This window comes from Vombatus ursinus, unplaced genomic scaffold (genome assembly GCF_900497805.2).
Source record: "Vombatus ursinus unplaced genomic scaffold, bare-nosed wombat genome assembly UNPS02014841.1, whole genome shotgun sequence".
NCBI lineage: Eukaryota > Metazoa > Chordata > Mammalia > Diprotodontia > Vombatidae > Vombatus > Vombatus ursinus.
Window position 1 is genome coordinate 15,448,083 of NW_020954619.1, and position 17,308 is coordinate 15,465,390.

The following is a 17,308-nucleotide window of genomic DNA, read 5'->3' on the forward strand; positions in this document are numbered from 1 at the left end:
TGCTTCTCCAGCATAATAGCAATAAGTCCATAGGCCAAGAACTGTAGGCAGGTGTATATTTATGCAAAGAGAATCTGCTCCATAGAATAACAGAACTGTAAGAGCTCTTAGAGGTCATTTAGTTCAGCCCCCTAATTTTTTACATAAGGAAAGTGAGCTCCACAGCAGGGGTTCTTAACTGGGAGGAGGGGTGGGAAGGGGTTTAAGAAAGAGAAAAACAGAGAGAAAATGAGAGAAAATTTTGTTCAATATAATTGGATTCCATTATAATCCTATACATTTTATTTTATGCACTTAAAAAATTATTCTGAAAACAGGTCAAAACCCTCATCAGACTGCCAAAGGGGTCCACATTACAAAAAAAAAAAAGGTTAAGAAACACTGTACAATCTAGAGATTAAATGCCATTTTTAGTTTACATGAGTTTTCAAGAAAATCAAGGAAATCAATTATTTAGCCCCCTTTACTGCCAAAATGGTTGGACTACCTATATAAACACAACCTGTGTTTACAGCAGCCCCTAAGTAGGAAATATTTAGGCAGAATACACTTGCATGTATAGCTACAGGTAGTATTATCTTAATAGAAATTACACTTGTGCACCCATTAGAGGAGTTTTCCAGACACTAAGTTAATGGCTCAGGCTCCCATTCAATCTTAGCTTTAATATCCTCTAATTATCCGGAGGCAAACAATGGGGGTGGGCAAGGAATGGGGATGGCGCAGGGAGCCAGAGTAGCTGGAGAGACAAGCTAGCCAGGGCTGCAATAAACCAAACTAAAATTTGAGATGTGAGTGCGCACTCCAATTTTAAGGTTAATGGGCATACATCCTAGTATATTCAGTCAGTCAATAAACATCTATTAAGCGCCTACCAGGCATTACAGGTAAGGTAAAAAGCCAGTTTCAGCAAAGGTTTTTTACAATCCTCATCAAAAAGCCTAGCTATGAAAAAAAAGAAAAAGCCTAAGAACTACTTCCAGAAGCTCCTCGATCAGAACACATTTGGAAATAAGGCAGTGAGATGTTCTTGGACGTTAAAAATGTATTACCATCCTGGGCCTTCACCTAGAGGTCTTTGGAGGGCAGAGGACCCAGCAGCTTTTGTCTAAAAAATAAGGTAGCCTCCACAACTGAGGCCAACCTTTCTCCTTATTTCCTCCACACCGGTGGCACAGGAGATAAAGCCCTGGATAAGAATATTCAGCCTCCCGCACTTACTAGCTGTGTGACCCTGGACAAGTCACTTAACCTATCTGCCTCAGTTTCCTCAACTGTAAAATGGGGATGATAATAACAGGACTTACCTCCCAGGGATGCTATTAGGATCAAATAAGACAATACTTCTAAAGTGCTTATTACAAGCCCTAGTACATAGTTAGTGCTAAATAAATGTTTGTGTTCCCTTCTTTTCTGTCAGCCTCCTCGAGGCCAGCTCTTACTCCTGAATTAGTGGGTCAGGCATCTCATCACCAGAAGCTAAAGTAGGGTTAGGGAAAGAGAGTCTTTGGTAGGTCTAACCACACCCATCCACCAGGGGCCACCGTTAGCGATAGTAGGAGTGAGAGCAAAGCCCTGGGGCGGCAAAACGGTGTGACGTACAAAGCAGAAACTTCTTACCTAGGAAGGTGGAGGAAAGTGGGGGGAAGGGAGGGGAAGGGGGGGTGAAATAGCTTTTACCTTCCCCCCCCATTCATTTAGTACTTGGCTGTGAAAGCCCAAATTGGAGAAGCACCTGACTCCCAACCGAACCTCTTAGTGACTGGGATGGTCCGCGCCTCAGCCTCGCTAGCCCGGCCCTCTGGTCGAGGGAGCAAAGTTTGGTCTCGATCTCAGGTGATCCCAGGACTAGAGCACCACTGACCTCTGAAGCCGTTGCCTGAACTTAACATGGCGACGGAAAGCGAAACCTCCCTTAGCTCTACGGGGTACTCTGCCCAAAAAGAAAATGGGCTCCAAACCCTGTCGTAAAGGGCGGATCTTTATTTTATCACCGTCGCCCATACTAATCATGGAAGCCGAAGCAACGGGTCCAATGATAAACCAAAACAAAGATGGCGAAAATGGCGCCTGCGCTCTCCGGGGGGCAGGCAGGTACCGCCCCCCGCACTCGGTCACGTGGTTTGCTGCCGGCTAGCTTTGCGATTACAATCGGTAATAATCTTCTTGGTCTAGACCGAATTAAGTGGCGTTACCTTGTCCCCATGCATTATGAGAACTCCCTGAACGTGAGAAAACGAGGGGTGCAGGAATTTAAAATATCCTCAGTCACAGACTGCTAAGAAATAAAGGAAGGCCTGATAAAATACGGAATATATACTTTTTTAAAAATAGGACCATTACCAGCGGGGAGGACAAAAATGGTACAATAATGCCCAAGTGGCAGGGGAAAGGAAATAGCCTGTGAACATAAGCGGCATGAAGTCAAAGGCACCATTTTAAAAGGTCCTTCCATTAAGTCCCCTAAGATGTGAGCAGAAAGAGTTGATTGCAAGGGCCTGAAACCAGCCCGGTTAAACTGGACATACAAAGCCCTTTTTGACCAAGTTTTCAGGGGATTTCTACCTCAGGTTCCATTACTCCGGATTTTCGAGGAAGCCGAGGGATTGGAGTAGCCCTGGGATTTCTCAACCTTGATCAGATATACTATGTATGTGTGTGTATGTAGATATATACGCACATATATATGAAGGAGAATATATACATATATATCTGAATGAGGCGTCTACACACATACACATATGGCTTTCAAAAAAGTGCAAAATGGTTCAGAAAAATTAGCCACAAGAGCTGTAAAAACAGTCCTACAAGTATGGTCAATTTTAAAGCAAGCAATTTCCTTCTAATATGTTTCCACTTGTCCGTCTGTCTCTCCACACACACATACACGTGTGTATGTGCATATATACCCTTTTTTTGTTGTTCAGTCATTTCCGACTTTGTGACTCCATTTGGGGGTATACTTGGCAAAAATACTGGAGTAGTCTGTCATGTCCTCCAGCTCCTTTTACAGATCAGAAAACTCAAGCAAACAGGGTTAAGTGACTTGCCCAGGGTCACACAGCTAGTAAGTGTCTGAGGTCACATTTGAACTCAGAATGATGAGTCTTCACTGGCAACACCTACCTGCCCACACACATATACAAAAAAGTGTATATAGATATGGATATTACGTGTCTATCTATCTATATCTATAGCTGAAGTCCCACCTTCTTTGGCAAAATGTCTTGTCTCCTCACTTGCTTCCGTCTTCCCTTCTGGGATTGCCTTTCATCCACTCTGTATGTATCAGCAGGTTACATAGCTAAAAAATGCCTTAAGCAAAATTTGAATTCAGGTCTTGAATTCACTCCACACCTATTCATTGTGCCACCTAGCAGACTGTGTATATGTTTGCACAGTTACACATGCAAATATGTTGTATTTGTGTCTATACATGTAGCTGTTATAGGCACACATTAAATAGACATGCATACACACATGTATAAGGTTTCAAAAACCTTTAATCTTAAAAGCTAGTGTGTATGTCAACACACTATACCTATACAGAGAGCTATATGAACATACCTCCCTCCCTCTAGATGTATTTAGTATCTTCTCTATTAGAATGTGAGATCCTAGAGGTAAGGGACTGTTCACCTTTCTTTATATCCCTAACAATTAGCACAGTGCCTAGCAAATAGTAAGCAGTTAATAAATGCTAGTTCAACGACTGCTTTGCCTAGTGTGAACAGTCTGAGACACCTGGGCATAGGTGGTATTTTCTGACATCTTAATCTGTTTTATCAGGGACTTCTCATCCTGGGGCTGCTGATTTCCTCACTTCTTCCATTTAAAAAGAATCTGTTCACCTACTGTGTGACCCTGGGCAAGTCACTAACTCCACTGCCTAGAAAAAAATAAAATAAAATAAATAAAAAGAATCTGTTTTCAAAGAATCCCTGCGAGTATAATCCAGTCCATGGATTCCCATTCTCTTTAAGCTTTTCTCAAGGTCAGGTTACTGGACTGTCTCAGAAGAGTTAGGCAACCTTCGAGGCGCTCCTGGGTAAAACACGGAGACTGGAATTATCCCATCCAGGACCAGATGACCAGGGGGCGGAGCCAGCACGCGGGAAGGGGCGCATGCTCAGTCGCAGGCGACTATCACCTGCTGCAGACGTCGGAAGGCGGGCTTCCTCCTCCTCAGCCAGGTGTCGGACCAGCGGCCTCCGGAGGCGGAGCGGCGGGTGGGCAGGTGAGAGAAGAAGAGAGAAAGAGAGAGAAAAAAGTAGGGAGTCGGGGTCTGGGAGCTGGGAAGAGGCCAGAGTTGCTTTCCCTGCGCAGTGGCTAGGCCCGGCTCCTTGGGGCTTCTGGGTGAAGGTCGCCGGGGTCCTGGCCGGGACTGAAGGATGCCGGGAGGAGGGAGGGGCGGGGCCGCGGGCCTCGCCGGAAGTTCCCCCGCAGTCTCCAGCAATGCTTAATCTCTGTGTGATACCTGCATGGCCAAGTGTGCCGAGGCTAGGACGCTGAGTGGGTCTGATGCTGTACTACCTCTCTGCGTTGGGAGTTAATTGATAAACATTCAAGAAGGCCCTCCTAGCTCTTAATAACAGCAATTTAGTTCAAAACTGTTATTTTACAGATGAGGAAACTGAGTTCCAAGAAGGTTAAGTGATTTGCCCAAGGTCACACGGAAATTGTAAGATGCCGCATTTGAACTCAGGTCCTTTTGGTTTCCCTGTACTTCAAGGTTCCTTCTAGTTTGGAGGTGTCTCATACTGCCAGAGATTTGAGGTCATGCTCAACCTTGAAGCTGTGCATCAAAATGGTTTTAGAGCATGATAAGAATGACACTATAAGCAAGTAAATTTGAGTTGTGTGTCAAAACAGGAACTGAACCCCACATTCCTGTGTCTGCTGCTGATTTTCCAGATCAGTTTTGCTAAGGAACTCCTTTCTTTAAGTCCCAAGAATTGTGATATATAAGTGAAATTAAGGACTGAGGGGAAAGTAAAGTTCCTTCATTTATTCAACAAATTTATTGAGCTACCTTGCTCAATTTCCTGTGGGAAATTCAAAGAGAGACCTCACCCCACCCCCAAAATGTGACTTAAATAAGGCTGAACTATGTAATTGTATGTTAATTTTCATTTTGATTACACATACATTTTACTTTTTAAATATATTGCGTTTTAGGAGAGGTAACCCCATATATTGGAACTAACCCTACTCCTTAGCAGTATACCCTGTATATCACTTTTTGTGTGGGCAAGGAGGAACGTCTTAGAAGGAAATTACTTGCTTTGAAATTGATCAGTCTTGTAGGACTATTTTTACAGCTGGTGTTGCCAATTTTTCTGAACTATTTTGCACTTTTTGAAGCTATAAACTCTATTGCTTACATAGACCAGGATAATCAAAGCAAGAGGACAAATTAAACTGATCATTAAGCATCTCAAATTAATATAGTTGTTATAGCAATGAGAAATGCATTCAGAGGCCACACAGTTAAGACCCATAATGTCTACCAACCACAAAAGAATTTGTATTTCAGATGTATGTCTTGTTTTTAAGGATCCCTAGAAAAGATACCACGTTTTATTATAGGAAATTGTGGTTGCTAATTGTGTTGTAGACTCTAAATCATATGGTATGACTGGAGGTGGGAAGAAATGGGGAAGGAAACAGGAGAATTGTTAATTTGAAAATTGATAATTTTAGTTTCAAATCAAAACATTTGGGTAAAGGTGGTTTTTTTTCTGAATTTTCAAAAGGAATTTGCAGAATTTTAAATTGAAAATTGGTAGACCTGTCACTAAATGCAATCTACAAGAAAAGGGTCTAAGTTATTAATTCTTTTTCATTCATTCACATTTAACCAAAAGACCAAAAAGTGACAGGAGGTCTCTCTTTGAGCCATTTTACAAAGACAAACAAATATTTTCATAGTCATACAATGTTAGAGGTTGAAGGCCCCTTAAAGTTCACTGAGTTTAATCCCCTTAGTTTATAGATAAAGAAATTGAGGCCCAGGGCAGTGATGGTTTCTTTCTTTCTTTCTTCCTTTCTTTCTTTCCTTTTTTCTTTCTTCCTTTCTTTCTTTCCTTTCTTTCACCATGTAGTGGGAATATTGAATGCTGACAGCTTAGGGAAGCTTTGGTAGACATCATAAAATGCCTGTCAAAAAGGAAACCTCGTTATATTCATAGTGTTACGTTCATATTTGTGATGAGTAGACACAATCTGAAAATGTTCAGAGTTGCCTTTATTTTTTCATACTAGGATTCTAGCATTAAATTGTTCAGAAACCCAAATAAATCTCAACTTTTATGGCAAAAACATACGAAAGTAACATGTTACAAGTAACATGTTATGGATTCTTCCTTTTTTGTTGCCTTTCTTTAGCAGTCTTGCCTGAGGATTAGATCTCTTATTCTCTCACCTTGACTTACACTCAACTTCAAGTTCAGTGACCAGGCCACCTACTGTAAGCTGGGTATGTGGCTAAAGAACTCAGAAGATATTATACGTATCCATCTTTTATTCTTCCAATGTTCAAATTCTCTGTTTAGGGTAGGGGACTCAGTTCACTTATATGGAATTCTCTTAGTCTCAGCAGCAATTCCTACCACTCCTTTTTTTGTCGAGCTAAGATTATTTATTGTCACTTGGGTTGTTTTGGAATTCTCAAAACAAAAGTAGTTTACCACAGTCTTATATATAATGCTTTCTGTCCAAAACTCTGGAAGCAGAGTTTTTGAATTATGTCCTTATACTTTGATAATAGTGTCTAAGGTAAAACCAATTTTTAATAAATTATATGTTATAATTGAGGCATGTTGTGAATCTCTGGTGTGTAAATATAAACTACACTTTTGGAGGACGTCTGGTACGAAACGGACCACATGTACGATTTCCCTGGCATTATTAGGGTATTGAAAATTTTAAGAGATTAGGAATTGTTTGCTGCCTTGTGGCAAGCTAGTTGGTGTAGTAGAATGCTGAATTTGGAAACAGGAAGAAGTAAAGTCAAATCCTGCTTCAGACAACTAGCTCTGTCAGTCTGAGTAAGTCACTTAACTTTTCTGAATCTCAGTTTCCTAATCTGTAAAATAGGGATAATAGAACTTGCTTTATATAAGGAAGACCAAGTGAGAGAGCACGTGTAAAGTGCTTTGTAAATCTTAAGGTATTATCTAAAGGTTAGCTAATTATAATTATTTAGGAACTGCTCATTTGGTCCCATATATCTTCTGTTGATTATTGACACTTTTTCTCAAGCTGATAGTCTATAGTGACAGGTAATACTCAAATCTCTTCTCTAAAAAAAATAATCCATTTAACCTAGGCCCAAGACAGTTTTGGAATCTACTTCAATCTGGAGTGAATTTGAAGGGTTATGTCACAGGTTGCTAATTCTGAGGTTGAGGACCACACTCATGAAAATATTCTGTGGTTGTGATAAAAATCCCAGGTCCTACCATAGTGTAGACCCTGAAATGCCCCCAAAGCCTAGAGGACTTCTAGACTAGAAATTAATTTAGGCCACATTGAATTAGAGTAGGTCCCTCAGTATCTTCTGTAGCTTCACTCCACAGGATCAGTCCTTAGACTAGGAGTTCTTAACTTTTTATGTGTGTCCTTTGGCATTTTAGTGAAGTCTGTGTACCCCTTCTAAGAAGAATGTTTCAAAATGCATAAAACAAAATACATAAGATTGCAAAGAAACTAATTATTTTGAAATAAAAATTATTTTTTTCCCCATCCAAAGTCACAGACCTCAAGTTAAGAACTCCTGCACTAGCTCAATCAATCAACAAACATTTATTAAGTGCTTTTGTTGGTGACCAAGGTGTTTGGATCTATTTTTAGATCCAATAGTTTAATCTATTCCTTAAATCACTGTTACTTCCTAAGTCACCTTCAACTGTCTCCTTTCTGCTTAAGAGCCAGCAAGTTTTTATATATGCATAATTCGGGTTGTTATATAATCATACACCCTCCCCCAGCCCCCATTTATTCCAAAACACATCAGTCACTTTTAAATAATTCTCAGAAAGGGGCAAAAAAGAGCTATAATGATGAAACATGTAAATTTGTTTAGTGAGAAAAAAATCTCTCAGTAATAGATTAATACATTTGCAGAAATGGGCTGTTTTCACTAATTGGTATTATTTTTTAAATTTGTAAATGCATCTTCTTTGATTATCTACAGTACTGAAAAGGCCAATAGGATTAGAAGATCACAGATTTAGAGTTATAGGAATCTTAAAGGTCATCCAGTCCAGCCCACATATTTTACAAATGAGAAACTAAGACTCAGAAAGACTAACTTGTTTAATTAAGGTGGAAGTTGGCAAAGAGAGACTCAAACAAGCTCCTCAGACACCAAATCCAGTATTCCTTCTATTTGCCATGTTACCTTTACAAAAGTAACTTAAAAAATATGGTTAGTACTTTAATATGATTTGTAATTCCACCTTTCTGTGTCCAGTATGAGCTATTTCTTGGCTTAGCCCTACTATTGAAAGCCCGGAGAGTGGCTGTGTAACAATAAGGAAAATTGCAAAAGAGAAGAGTATGCTTGTAGAAAGGAATGCTAGGATTTGACTGAGTAGTGAAGATCTCCAGTCACACTTAGGTGTTTGCAAGTTGGTAGACTAATTAACAAAGCTGAAGTTAGTTTAATTAGTTCTAATATAGTGTTAAGTTTCAGAAATAAAGATAACTCAGTCCTTTTTTGGTTTACAAACAAAAAACTAGGTCCCATCTCAATTGCTATTTAAAAAATATGTGACCAGAAAGAATGTCAACAAACGAAATTCAAGAAAATTAAGATCGAAAATAACTGAAACCTGGCATCACATTAAAAAAATAAAGGATCAGTTTGTTAACATTTTAAAAATTGGTCTCTTCACAATTAAATCATCTCAAGTACAAGAGTAAGAGAATATCTTGATCAAAATATCCATTGAATTAAAGTAGAAGCAGAAATAAATATAAGTGTCTTAAAGTTTGTTTTGTATTTTATTCTAAAGGGGAGCAGTTGGACATCTCAGCTTAACTAGAGCAGGTAGGAAATCCCATAAACTCTATACCCTGAAAATGCTTTGCTTTCCATTTTATGTAGGTAGGATATTGAAGGGCCAGCTGGACCATCATAGTTGATTTATTTTAAGGTATGCCACCTTGAAATACATTTTTAGCTTATTTGCTCTTTGGAATGCATTCCATTCCTTTCTGCATTTTCCGATGGGTCCAGAAATTTATTGTTGTTCAGTTGTGTCTGACTCTGAGGGGTTTTCCTGGCAAAAATATTGGAGTGGTTTACCATTTCCTTCTCCAGTCTGTTTTACTTACTGTTGAGGAAACTGAGGCAAACAGGTTAAGTGACTTGCCTAGGATCACACAGCTAGTAAGTGTCTGAGATCATATTTGAACTCAGCGAGGGCAGTCTTCCACACTCCAGGCCCAACACTTTGTCCACTGCATCACTTCCACTGTCCGTAGTACAGAATGGTCTTGTACTATTCAAATTTTCTTTCCCTTACATTTGAGGATGTTGCTCCTGATCACTTGAAGAATTTGCTGTTTGTCAATGGAATTGCTAAATTTAACCAGGAAACCAAATAAAAATGACACTAAAGAGAACCAAAATAGGAAAAGCAGCCAGATAGATCAAATATATGTAGATATGTATACACACACGGCCCAAACTCACATATATACTGAATATATATATATATATATATGCATGTGTGTGTATACACAAAGTATGCATGTATATTGTGTATGTACATATACACATGTGTCCATATTTGCGACCATATCTGTGCATAATTTCTATTTGCCAGAGGTTTGAGAGGCCCTATGGATTAGAGAAAATGTTTAGTCTTCTTCCATCTTGTTAACCCAGAAGTCTTCTAAGTTTATTTTAAACACCATGATGTATTTCACTAAATAAAGAGACAGTTTTGGCTTTCATGGGTCATGAATATTGTATAAAATTGCACTTGAAGTAATTTCATAGCCAATTAGGAACTTTTCTGCTTGCATTTGCTATCCTTTGAATCTCCAAGTAGTCTTCGCATTATTCCAAATATGGTTGATTGAGGTGCTCCACTTTAGAGGTCACAGCCACAGATGATGATTGGAAGAAGGGGGAATCTAGGTAATAAATACAGATGGGAAAAGGGATTCCTATAGTCATGGTTGTTTTTAAAAGAGTAATTATGATCTAGTGTTTTCCTCTAATGGACATCACATTCAAAAGAATATGAATTAAAAGCTGAAATGAGGTGATTGAAATGAGAGAGAAATAACATTGAGTCCCTGACTTAAGCTAAGTTCACTGAGTAAGTGAACTAAATAATAGGCTAAAGAAAATTAAAACTAGTTCAGCTGTATTATTTAACCTAATATCAGCAGAACAAAAGACACAGGATCCAAGATAATATCCGCTAGTAGACCATAAATTAAATAGGCCCACTGACCTAGGCTTAAAAATTGTGGAACTCATTTGTGGATCACCATTAGCCAATCTCTTATATATCAGCGATAAAAGAGGATCAAGTGAAAAAGGGAACTCATGTCAGATGTCAATCCCTAGATTTGTTAAGCTTTTTTCCATAGTTTCTTGCCTGTCAAAGCTACGATCTGAGTGTTCTTTAATCATCTGCCTAAGTATTTTAGTAACTACCAGTTTTTTTTTAAATATATTTTTATTTCACTAAATATTTCCAAAATACATATAAAAATTAACAGTTTTAAAAATTTGGAGTTCTAATTTCCCTGCCTCCATCCTGCCCCCCTCTCTTACCCTTTAAAAAGGCAAGCAGTATATCAATTATATATGTGAAGTCATGTAAAATATTTCCATATTAGCCATGTTGCAAAAGAAAATGCACATTAAAAAAAAACAAGAAAAATAAAGTTTAAAAAAAAGTATGTTTCAATCTGCACTAAGAATTCATTAGTTGTCTGGAGCTGGTTAGCATTTTTTATCATGGGTCCTTTGGAATTAATTGTCTTGGATCATTTTCTTCACCAGAGTAGCTAAGTCTTTCACAGTTGATCATCATTATTGCTGTTACTATGTATAATCTGGTTCTGCTTACTTCACTTTATTTCAGTTCATATAAGTCTTTCTAGGTTTTTCTGAAACCACCCCCTTCATCCTTTCTCATAGTACAGTAGTATTCCATTAAAATTATATATCACAACTTGTTCAGCCATTCCTGAATTGATGGGCATTCCCTTAATTTCCAATTCTTTGCCACCACAAAAAGAGCTATAAATATTTTTGTATGAATAGATGTTTTCCCCCTTTTCTTTGATCTCTTGTACAAATTAGGGTATAATAGTAAGGACCAATATTCAGACTTTTGACTCTGGATAAGTTTAGTGGGAAAAGCCTTGCCTTGAAATCTGGAGGACTAGGGTCCAGTCACAATTCAGTCTGACAATGTTGTCTTGAATACAGACCAAACCCAAACCCCGCAAAAATGAAATAACAGTTGGGATGAGTGGGGGAGGAATAATGTAATAAATAGGAGATACTTGCCCAGTTATTCTGAAGATTAAATGAGAGTAATGAAATTAATATTTTGAATGCAAAGCAGATGCAGTTTGGCCAACTTTAATTCAGGCAGACCTGGGTGATTTACTTAACCCCTCAATGCCCCCATTAAACTCTGTGACTGTGATTTGCTAAGTTGTTGCTGATCTGAATTGGAACACCCTGTATAACACTTTTGAGCCTTTCATAGATGGCGTAATATTAATGGGGAAATGGGTAGAAACCATTCTTTTTCTTCTATTTCCTATTGAAATGTGAAAGACACTGTGAAAAGTAGTAAAAATTCATTAAGTAATGGAGTATGAATAGGTTTTTTTAAATTATTCTTTCAAAAATGGCTATTTGCTTCTACCTTATTGTTTAGAATAAAGGTCATATTTCTCTTTACCATGAGTAAACTCCTTAGGGTTATTATGAAGATTAAGTGAAATAGCATGAACAAATTGCCTTTAAAAGTATAAAATACCATGAAAAATAGAATCAGCTGTCATCCAAAGCTTACAAAGGACATTAGAGAGAGCTAGCAGAAAATAATTATCTGTTTTCTAAGCAAAAGATGACAGGTACTGAGGTAATGCAGGTTGAAAAGGGTGGATAGAGGAAAGACTGAATTTAGAAAGTAATTTGACATTATTCAAATATGCTGTGACTTGCATAGATTTAGATGAATTGAAGATACATAAGATGTCAAAGAGCTGACAGTATTGTCTAAAATATTGAGGAAGTTGAAGTTGGACATAATGAAGAGTAATAGTCATTAGCAAAATCAGATCTTTTGTAGACAAAGTATGTGGAAAACATAAGAACCTGACTGTTTTGGGGGGAAATTTGCTTTTGTTAAGTAGTCCATGGCTTCATTCTCCATTTACATAGATAATCCAGAGAGCTTCTCTTACTCTCCCTGCGATATTATTAATCTCACATAGGTCAAGTGTTGGCAAAAGGAATACAGACTCTAGCTTGTCTCAGAGGTGAAACAGAAGCAGCCAGTCAGTTTCAAACAAAGAATTGTTATAAGCTAATGCACAAAGAGATACCACGGGAATTTTAGGACAGCAGAACTTAACTAATAGCTTAGTTAAATTTAACAACAGTAATTGCAGAAATGGAATTTAGAGCTTGTAGAGGAAAGTTTTGAGACTTCACAAATAATGTGTTTAAACATTTATTAAAACTTCAGCCCATCTCTAGCAAAGTGTTTCAGAATAGGAAATGATTAAAAACTACTAGGGAAACTGCTTATACAGTTAAACTTTAGTTTAGAAAAAAAGAGATAACTTGGTACCCTCTAAGCTTTTCTAATGACAATGCCAACAAAATATAAGAATTTTTTTTTTGATACAGAAACTAGTCTATTATGATCTTAACCAAACTTCAGCATTTTTTATGTAGACACTAAATAGTGAATATTTACTTAGTTAAAAAACAGCTTGAGGTGGATTGCTTCTCATCCTGCTACCTGGCCAATGAGCCATTCAGCCTTTAGAATTTACAGAACCTGAAAGAAACTTTTGTTTATACAACTACAAAGCAAAATCTTTTAAGATCATCTAGGCCAGCGGGTCTCAGTGTGGTCTGGGGGCAGTGGGGGCAGGGGTGGGGGGAGGTGGTCACTGAGACCCTTTCAGGGGAATTTGCAAAGTCATGACTATTTTCATAGTAATGCTAAAATATTTTTCATTTCCAGTATGAAAGAAGACAACCCACATAAGCAGAAGCTCTTTGGGGGTTCTTCAGTAATTTTTAATAGCATAAAGGGGCCCAAAGACTGGTTCTAAGACCAAAACATTTGAGACCTGCTAATCTCAACTATTCCACTAGCTTATAGGGCAAGATAGTCCCTACATGTACCTAGGAAGAGTTGTCTTTTATTACTTTAGAAATCCTGTCTGATTAAATGAGTGAGTTAATGGATGAAAAAAAAATGAGAGCCTCATATGCACGATATTCTACAACATCCTTTAATGATTTGTCTCAGTCTTTATAATACAAAAATTATTTTAAACATCTAAACAATTCTGCTGCTATAAGTTCAAGCCTATTTCTTGTTGCCCTGATCACAGTGGAAACACAGTAGTTCATATAAACAAAATCCTTCCATATTTTTTAATACCATAAATATTTATGCAAACTTGTTTTCTTTAGGCCAATTAACCCTAATTCCTTTGGCCTTTCATTATGAGGTCTTTTTTCTAAACCTTTAGTTTTTGTCATTGCTTACTTTTGGATTGTCTCATAAGTTTCCTATTTCTTTACTGCAGAGCCCAAATAATAAACGCGTAATCAATTTTAGTAGTCAGAAGATTACTTTTTGTTAAAGATTTATCTAAGTTATCAGTATCAACTTCAATATGACTCAGAAACATAGTTATAGTCATCTAAATAAAATGAGTTCTCTTTGTAAATCTGTTTCCTAAGGTTGATATTATAATTTTCCTAGCAGGTATAATAATTAATGTTCTTTAATGAAAGCTGAACAGAAGTTATTTTGAAGTATTACTTTATAAGTTTGCCAAGCTTCCTGCTTCTGCTTTCTGCCTGTACATATTCCTTTTTGTTAATTAATGGTATGGCACACAGTAATTAAAGATGTTTGACATTCAGATTTTACTGTTTTGAGCAGTGCTATTTCTTTTTGTAGTTTACAAAAGCAATTTGGGGAGGATATTATTTAAAATAATTAACTTTTTATATAGGTACATTGTTGCCAAAGTTACTATGAGTCTTAAGACCTTTTGGAGAGACTACAAAGTTCTTCTTGTTATGATACCTTCTATCGGACTGATTCACATAGGGTGGAAGAGCATTAAGAACAATCCAATTTTCCAAACTGCTAATGGTAACAAGGACAGTATTCCAGAACCTGGAATTGTGACACATATGATTCCACAGAAGAACCAAAACCAAGTCAAATAGCAATCATGCAATGTTTAGGTAAGTGATTTAGCCATAGCAACTGAAAGAATATGTACTAATGAGAAACTTTCACTTTTTAAAAAAGAAAAGAGAGAATGTGTAAAGAAAAACTTGGGTAAATCATCTGTTTTTAATTGAAACACTGGCAGATTTTTATATAATTTTTTGTGTGCTATACAACTGTGTGTATGTGAAAATGGAGAGTTAAAGCGGTTGGAATAGTATATTGAATCAGGCATAGCTGCAGTTTCATTTTTTAAGATCTTGAGTCTGTTTTTCCAGAGTAAACCAAACCACATAGGCTACTCTTCATCTGGGATCATTTTGTTATTCATCAGCACTTTTGAAAAAGTGATGCCATAAAGGCAGATTGGAAAATCATAGAGATAAGAATTGCAAGAGAGTAACTACTATATAGCACAATTTCAGGGAGATTTAAATCAAATCAACAAGAATTTACTGGACACTTACTGTGTGCTAGGTGGGGCAGCTAGGTGGTACAGTGGATAGAGTGCCAGACCTGGAGTCAGGAAGACTCATCTCCCCAAGTTTAAATCTGGCCTCAGGTGTTTGCTAGCTTTGTGACCCTTTACAAGTCACTTCACCCTGTTTTGTCACAGCTTCCTCATCTGTAAAGTGAGTTGTAAAGAAGGAAATGGCAAGTCACTGTAGTGTTTCTGCCAAGGAAACTCCAAAATGAGGTCACAAAGAATTGGACAAGACTGAAAAATGACTGAATAACAACTTGCTAGGCACTGTGCTAAGCACTGGGGATATAACCCTCCTCCCCCCTTCCCCCCCCCCAAAAATAGTCCCTACTCTCAGGAAGCTTAAAGTCTAAAGGTGAAGACAACATGCAAATAACTATGTAAAAACAAGATATACACAGGATAAATGAGAGATAATCCAAGGGAAAATGTTGGCATTAAGGAGAGCTAGGAAACTTTTTTGCAGAAGGTGAGATTTTAGCTGAGACTTGAAGGAACTGAAGAGGCAGGGGTGAGGAGGGAGAAAATTCCAAGCATGAGGACAGTCAGTGAAAATGCCTTGCCTTGTCTGAGGAACAACAAAGAGGCCACTGTCACTGGATCACTGAGTCCATGGAGGGGAGTAAAGTGGAAGAACACAAGGAAGGGTAGAAAAATGCCAGGTTATAAGGGCTTTGAAAGCCAAAGATAGGATTTCATATTTGATCCTGCAGGTAACAGGAGCCACTAAAGTTTATTGAATAGGTGTGTAATATGGACAGACTTGTGCTTTAGGATCACTTTGATAGCTAAGTGGAGGGTGGACTGGAGTGGGAGAAACTTGTAGCAGGTAGGCCAGTAGCAGGCTATTGCAGTAGTTGGCACATAAGGTGAGGAGGGCCTGCATGAGGGTGATGGCAGTTTCAAAGGAATTCAGAAGGGGTTGTATACAAGAGATAATTCAGAGGTAGAATGGACAGGAATTGGCAACAGATTGGACATGTAGGATGAGAGAAAATGAGGAGTGGTCTGTTACCATTGTTGTGAGCCCAGCTGTCTGGGAGCATGGTGTTACCCTCCACGGTAATAGGGGTATTCGGAAGAGGCAAGTATTTGGGGAAAAGGTAATGAATCCCATTTTGGACATGTTGAATTTAAGATGTCTGTAGGACAACCATTTGAAATGTTGGATAGGCAGTTTGAGATATGAGACTGGAGATAAAGAGAGAAATTCTTTAAAGAACTCAGAATTCCATTTTGAAACAAGAATTACTACTTTATTTTAAAATTTTATTTGGACAACTAAAATTTCCAAGTCAGTCCCTAATTTTCCTATCAGCCAGATTCCTGAGTTGAAAGTGGGTACCAAGAGGCTTTGTGTTACATTGAGGAGCAGCATAGTATAGTAGAAGGGGTACATATTTTGTAATCAGAAATTGTTTTTCAATCATGACCCCATTTAGGGTTTTCTTGGCAAAAATACTGGAGTGGTTTACCATTTCCTTCTTCAGTTTATGTTACAGGTGAGGAACCGAAGCAAATGGCGTTAGGTAACATGCCCAGGGTCAGACAGCTAGTAAGTGTCTGAGGCCGGTTTTGAATGCAGGAAGATGAGTCTTCCTGACTCCAGGCCAGATACACTTATCTGCTGTGCCACCTAGCTGCCCTAAAGACATAGGTTCAGATTTCTTTATATAATGATGCCAGTAGTACTTGCCCACTATCCATTTCACAGGATTGTTGTGGGGAAAATGTTCTGTAATACCATAAGTTGCCATATAAAAGTTAGTTTTCCTAATTGTTACATTCAGTTCAGCGAGCATGCCTCAAGCACTTGCTACGTGCATAGCACTGTGTCAAGCAGTGGGGATACAGAGATAAGAAAACTGCCTGCAAGCAGTTTCCTTCCTACCATAGGGATGCAACATACTTACACAGATAAGTAAATACCAGTGTTTTCAAAAGGGAGAAAGCATTAACAATTATATCAGGAAAGGCTTCACATAGGAATTGACACTTGAGCTGTATTTTATAAGAAGCTTAGGGATTCCCAGGGATCCCTAAGTTAAGTCAAATAAGTGTGTTCTGTACTTGGGGGGTCCACATGCGCAAAGGCAGAGGTGAGGGTTGGAATGTCATTCAAGGAACAGCCAACAATCCAGTTTGATGAGAATGGAAAGTGTGTGAATAATGATATAACTAGAAAGGTAGGTGAAAGCTGGGTTATAAAAGGCTAATAGATACCAGGCTAAGGATTTTTCATCTTATTCTAGAAGCAGTCAGAGACTTGAGTAAAAGAATACAATGATTAGATATTTGGTTTAGGAATATCAGTTTGCTAGCTGTGAGGAGAATGGTTTGGAGA

The 17,308-nt window shown here is 38.1% G+C and overlaps 1 protein-coding gene across 3 annotated transcripts in view; it reads left to right on the forward strand.

Moving 5' to 3' along the window:
* Nucleotides 1-4,144: 4,144 nt before the first annotated feature.
* The window catches only part of MKKS (McKusick-Kaufman syndrome), a 34,681-nt gene continuing 21,517 nt past the window's right edge, over nucleotides 4,145-17,308 (forward strand). The window contains exons 1-3 of one of the 3 annotated variants that reach the window (XM_027840447.1): nucleotides 4,145-4,237; nucleotides 9,021-9,055; nucleotides 14,257-14,494. The gene's annotated coding sequence lies outside the window, so the exon portion shown is untranslated. The remainder of the gene's footprint in view (nucleotides 4,238-9,020; nucleotides 9,056-14,256; nucleotides 14,495-17,308) is intronic. The other 2 variants (XM_027840446.1, XM_027840448.1) reach the window with 2 other exon arrangements.